Consider the following 6499-nt stretch of genomic DNA (forward strand, 5'->3'; position numbering starts at 1 on the left):
TATTTAGGAGAAGTGGACCCCATGGTCCAAGGGGTTATGAGTTATCTTAAATACTACTTGAATTAAATTAGTTTCTTAGTTAGAATGGAGGCAGCAACGAAAGTTAGTTCTTTCTTATGGTATGAAAAGTTCTTTTACTTGAATTGATGCAGCAAATTCATTAACCGTATCAACGCTATTCAATTAAGTTACGGGCTTTCCTCATCGTTTCAATTTTGTTGTTCCGTTTTATCGCGTTATTGAATCGGGGCTTTCTTCAAAGTGAAGTAAGGTGAAAGAAGATGAGTTCTTGGCATATAAGATTGAGGTACTATACGGGATGCGTTGGATGGGTTATCAAGCGAATCGGCTCAAATATGTTAAGTCTAATCCTTCTTTATTTTGGCATGATCTAAGTAACGAAACGTAAACGTAATGTTATTCCATAAATAATTCTACTCTTAATAGTTAAGGATGTCTATGTTATTCATTCTTGTGAAATGTAATTCAAAGCATGTCTAAGTATGTTCCTTAGTCCCTATTGAGGCATACAATAAAGATGTTAATATTCATACTGTAATGTTATATGCTTCTTTATTTACCACCGAGCTACAGCTGTTTGGGCAGATATGCATCTTCATTTACCACCGAGCTATGGTCGGTTGGGCAGTTACCACTAGTTGGGAAGCTTTGTATCGTTATTTACCACCGCCTGGGCAGACACTTACTTACCATTAAGCTACAATAGGTCAGGCAGTTACCACCAGTTGGGTAATTATGTATCGTTATTTACCACCGGTTGGGAAGATACGTATTTACTATCGAGCTACGTCCAGTCGGGTAGTTACCACTGATCAGTTTGGAAATTAACATCACGATAATGATGTAGTCAGGACTATGGGAATTGTTATGATTCATTCCTGCCTTACATACTTGGTACATTCTTCGTACTAACATCCCTATGCCAGGGGATACTGTGTTTCATGCCACGCAGGTGTAGATAGATAAGGTGAGGATCCTCCACCGTAGACTGCCTTCAGATATCAGCTTTTGGTTGTTGAGCTCCACTTCTTCCAGGAGTATTGCCGAGCCAGGGTTCTGTATATGTTATTTTTGTTTATGGGAACGCCGGGGGCCCTGTCCCGACTTATATACTATGTTCACGTTTCCATAGAGGCTTTGTAGACAATATCTTGTGTATAGTTTTAGTTATGACATGTCAGTCTATCATGACGGCCTTGCGATCCCCATGTATCTCTTTAAATTCTTTATGAGTTGGTTATGCAAGTTAAGTTATAATGTCGTTACATATATATGTATATCGATGTGGCCTCTAATGGCCCACGACGAGTCTTATAGTAAAGAAGGATAAAGTACGTGGCGCTCGATTGAGTAGGCACTGGGTGCCAATCGTGGCCCTCTAATTTGGGTTGTGATAAACTTTGTATCAAAGCGGGTCTGTCCTATGGCTGTCTGCAAGCCGTATCTAGTAGAGTCTTGTTTATGGGTGTGTTGTGAACCACACTTATAGACATGAAGCTATAGGATATTTAGGATGGTTACTTTTCTTTCTGATCTAGATTGTTCAATAGAGCTGAGTCATAAGTATTCACTCCTAAAATTTATCTTGTTTATGTTCTCAGCGATACCTATTACTACTAGACAACAAGCGCCAACCGATAGTACGGGTCAGAAGGCTACAAAAGTGTTAAAAGAAGGTATAAGTTACACTATGGAGTCAGACCCGTAGGAGATCATGGGTTCTATTGAGGAGGATCCGTCCGAGGATCCATATGAGTCATCCGTTTGAGTAGTTTCGATTCGGCCAACAGCAGATGGGGTGAGAGGAGTTCCGACCTTACCAAGGCCCTTAGTTTCGTTATCAGGGCCCATTTATTAGGGTATAAGGGGAGTGGTGCAGGGATTGTCACAGCCGGGATCCCCTAAGGCTCAACACTATCTCAGGGTATTTACGGACACTAGCTCCTTCGATTTTCCAGATAGTCCATAGTCTTGGGAGTCCGTCAATCACGGTTAATCTATGTATGTCATGGGATTTGCGGAGGAAGAGGAGAGTAGACGCGCCAAGAGGATGAAGGTAGCTGATAAGGATAGGAGGATTCTGCTTCGATGTGTGTCTGATAGAGGCTCTCATATAGGACCAAGGCAGGACGGTTAGAGGTACATTAATCCCTTGATTGAAATTTCCTATATTATGAACTCAGGAAGCAACTTATTACTTGTTATACAGGAATGAATGCTATTCTAGTAGTAATAGACTATGATTGTAAAATGTAAAGGAGGGACTAAAGTCGAAGTAACGGGATCGCAACACTGCTCTAGCAGGCTAATAAGATATGGATTTTAGTTCATTTTACAGAGGAGACTCTGGAAAAATATTTGCAAGTCTCTAAGAGTTAACATTCAAGGACAAATGTTTCTAAAGGGAGGAAGGATGTTACATCCCATACTTTTATAGGATTTTTAAAATTTAATTGATATAAGTTCAAGGACAAGATTATTTTTGAGGTTATGAGAGTTTATGCTAAGTGTAGAAAGTGTTGGGGAAGTGTCGTAGGGACTAGAGGTCAACAAATTAAAGAGAATAAGTTTCGTCAATGTAATACCTCGTGCTTTTGGTCTATGGATTGAGTCGCTCGGCGCATTTAAGTAGACGCGAGCCATGAAAGAATTTTGGTCATATATAAGTATGCAAATAAAGAGCACAGTGTAGACAAAAATGAAGTCCCAAAATAATGTAGGACCTATAAGTGTGACGATGATGGTTGGTAATAATAGTTGGTATTTTGCAAAATATGTTACGGACTAGTGCTAATTACCTTGATAATGAATATAAGAAGTGTGTTAAAAATAATTTGGTATATAATCAAATTGAGGTCAAAGAGTTAATTATGTGCATTAGTTAACTTTTGGAGTGTAGTAAAAGAAAAAAATAGAATTAGCTAAAGATAAATAGGGACCTTACCATAATTAAGGGTGTGCACCTTTTAACGTGGATGCATAACACCAAATGAGAAAATGAGTCATTCATTCTACATAGGTGATCTGGTGGTTGTATGTAGGAGGTAGACAATTCATATGTTCTATTTAGGAGAAGTGGACCCTATGGTCCAAGGAGTTATGAGTTATCTTAAAATATTACTTGAATTAAATAAGTTTCTTAGTTAGAATAGAGGCATCAATGAAAGTTAGTTCTTTCTTATGGTATGAAAAGTTCTTTTACCTGAATTGAGGAAGCAAATTCATTAACCATAGCAACATTATTCAATTATGATACGAGCTTTCCTCATCGCTTCGATTTCGTTGCTCCGTTGTATCGCGTTATTGAATCAGGGCTTTCTTCAAAGTGATGTAAAGTGAAAGAAGAGTTCTTTGCATATAAGATTGAGGTACTATACGTGATGCGTAGGATGGGTTGTCAAGCGAATTGGCTCAGGTATGTTAAGTCTAATCCTTCCTTCTTTTGGCATGATCCAAACAATGAAACGTAAATGTAAATTGTTCTACTCTTTAGTAGTTAATGATGTCTACATTATTCATTATTGTGAAAAGTAATTCAAAGCATGTCTAAGTATGTTTCTAAGTCCTTATTGAGTCATACGATAAATATGTTAATGTTCATAATGTAATGTTATATGTATCTTCATTTACCACCGAGCTACGACCGGTTGGGCAGATATGCATCTTCATTTATCATCGAGCTATGGCCGGTTGGGCAGTTACCACCAGTTGGATAGTTATGTATCCTTATTTACCACCGATTGGGCAGTCACTTATTTATCATCGAGCTACGGCCGGTCGGGCAGTTACCACCAGTTGGGCAGTTATGTATCATTATTTACCATCGGTTGGGCAGACATGAATATTCATTTACGATCGAGCGACCGGTCGGGCAGTTACCACTGATCAGTTGGGCAGTTAACATCACGATAATGATGTAGTCAGGACTATGGTATTGTAGCTATATGTAGGTACATATATATATATTAGATTGAACTTGTTATACATGTTATGGCCCTTAGCGGCAAGTCAGAGGTTACCTGTTGACTCTTATCCCTCTCAGTAATAGTATCTTATTGTTATGATTCCTTCCTGCCTTACATACTCGGTACATTCTTCATACTGACGTCCCTTTGCCGGGGGACGCTGTGTTTCATGCCACACAGGTGTAGATAGACGAGGTGAGAATCCTCCACTGTAGGCTACCTCTAGATATCAACTTTTGGTTGGTGAGCTCCACTTCTTCCTGGAGTATTGCCGAGTCGGGGTTTTGCATATGTTATTTTGGTTTATGGGAGCGTGGGGGGCACTGTCCTGACTTATTTACAATGTTCATGTTTCAATAGAGGCTTTGCAGACAGTATCCTGTGTATAGTTTTAGTAATGACATGTCAGTCTATCATGACGACCTTCCCGGTCCCCATGTATCTGTGTAAATTCTTTATGAGTGTGTTATACTAGTTAAGTTATAATGTCGTTACGTATATATGTATATCGATATGGCCTTAATGGCCCATGACGAGTTTTATAGTGAAGAAAATAAAGTACGTGGCGCTTGGTTGAGTAGGCTCTGGGTGCCAATCTTGGCCTTCTGGTTTGGGTCATGACATGTATGACTACGTGAGCTATAATGTGTGCTAGAAATCATGTCTAGGCTATTGGCTTATTTGTTTCAGTCATGATATTATATCCGCAAGTTATATCTCTATCTTTGTGCACTTTTTATATGTTATCTCACATGTTATTGGTGTCTTTGTGCGTGATACGACTTTGAGATAGGTTGTGGCATGAATTTCGTGCGGTATACTAATTATTATATTGTGAAGTGTTGGAACATTGAGACTTGAGGAGATTGATGATTGATTTTTGGGTCATAGAGCCATGTTGATATTGATGGTGAGGGACGCTTGCGTCAGGCCCCATATTGGGGTGAGTGATATTGATTTTGAGGAGACGTTTGTGTTCAGGCCCATATTGGGCTGAGCGACATTGTTTGACGAGTGTTGATATGGATTATGAGGGGACGCTTACATCAAGCCCCATATTGGGCTTTGTGGTGTTGATTGTTGTCTTTGATCCAATCAGCACTTGGGCTAGGATCCGCCCTCCGGAGTGAAGTATAATCCTGTGAGTGCAGCCACTTTATATGTGCTTAGTGAGGCGCTTCAGCCAGGAATCTGTACAGTGCTGAGTATATGTGTATGCGTGATGATTCAGGGGATTTGAGCCCGCGAGCATGCTGAGAGTATGATTGAGAGTATTTTTTCCAGGCACTATGTATGTGCTAAGGTTATGTTCATTTGATGATTTGACTGTGATGTCGCTGGTTTTGGTATATACATTTGACGTGCAAGCATATAGATGTGTTTTTCTCATGCTAGTTGATATTTGATGTCTTTATTTGATGTTTAGAATTTGAAATCTCAGTTTATCTTGATAAATCCATGTCTAAGTGATTTTCATGGGAGAGTTGATTCCTTGAATGAAATACTTGAAAAGCATGCCTATTTCTCTTCTTATCGTGTTAGAGTTGAGCCTGTATTATTGAGCTGCCTTTCTTTATATGTTATCGTTCAACTGTTAGTGTTATTGTTGGCTGCTGTAAGTGAGCATCAGACCTTGCCAAGCTCGTCACTGCCTTCGGCCAAGGTTAATCTTACTACTTATTGAGTACATGGGGTCAGTTGTACTCATACTACACTTTGCACGTCATGTGCAGATCTAGGTTTTGCTAATAGCGGTGGTTGCCAGAGAGCTGTATTTGAAATTGCTTGGAGGTTTCGAGGTAGCATTGCTGTTCCGTTCATAGGCCTTGAAGTTCCCTCCTTTATCTTATGTTCTTACTATTCAGTCTTCTAGACAGTGTTGTATTTTGTTCATACTTTGTATCCAACACTCTATATAGCTCATGAACTCGATGACACTAGATTTTTGGATGGTTTCTAGTTATACCGCTATTTTACTTCAGTAATTTATATTATTCTGCATTTGAGGCTATTTGATACCATTATTTAAGTTTATTTATGCACATTGGATGTTGGCTTGCCTAGCAAGTGGTGTTAGTCGCCATCACGGATCCGGTGGGATTTTGGGCTGTGACACTAATACACACTCCTTTTCCTAGAAGTATACAACTTTTCTCAACCCATAAGTCAATCACCATCATGTGAAAAACTCTTCATGCATGTTGACAATATTAACTTTAATGTCACGGTCAAAATCATCTTAAGCTCTTAGATATTCACGTACTGTCACAACCCAAAATCCCACCAAAGATCGTGATGACACCTAACCCGCTTGCTAGGCAAGCCAACACCCAACAACAATAATAGAATCCAATTATTAAACAATTAATTGTCTCATGATATAAATAACAATACAGAATAAATCTTCAAATCAATGACATAAATGCAATATCAAAGACAGGGTCCAAACACGCCCACTACTGTCTAACAATCACCCAAAACCCGGTATCACTATATCACGAGCATCTAATAAG

Source organism: Nicotiana tabacum, chromosome 23 (genome assembly GCF_000715075.1).
Source record: "Nicotiana tabacum cultivar K326 chromosome 23, ASM71507v2, whole genome shotgun sequence".
Classification (NCBI taxonomy): Eukaryota; Viridiplantae; Streptophyta; class Magnoliopsida; order Solanales; family Solanaceae; genus Nicotiana; species Nicotiana tabacum.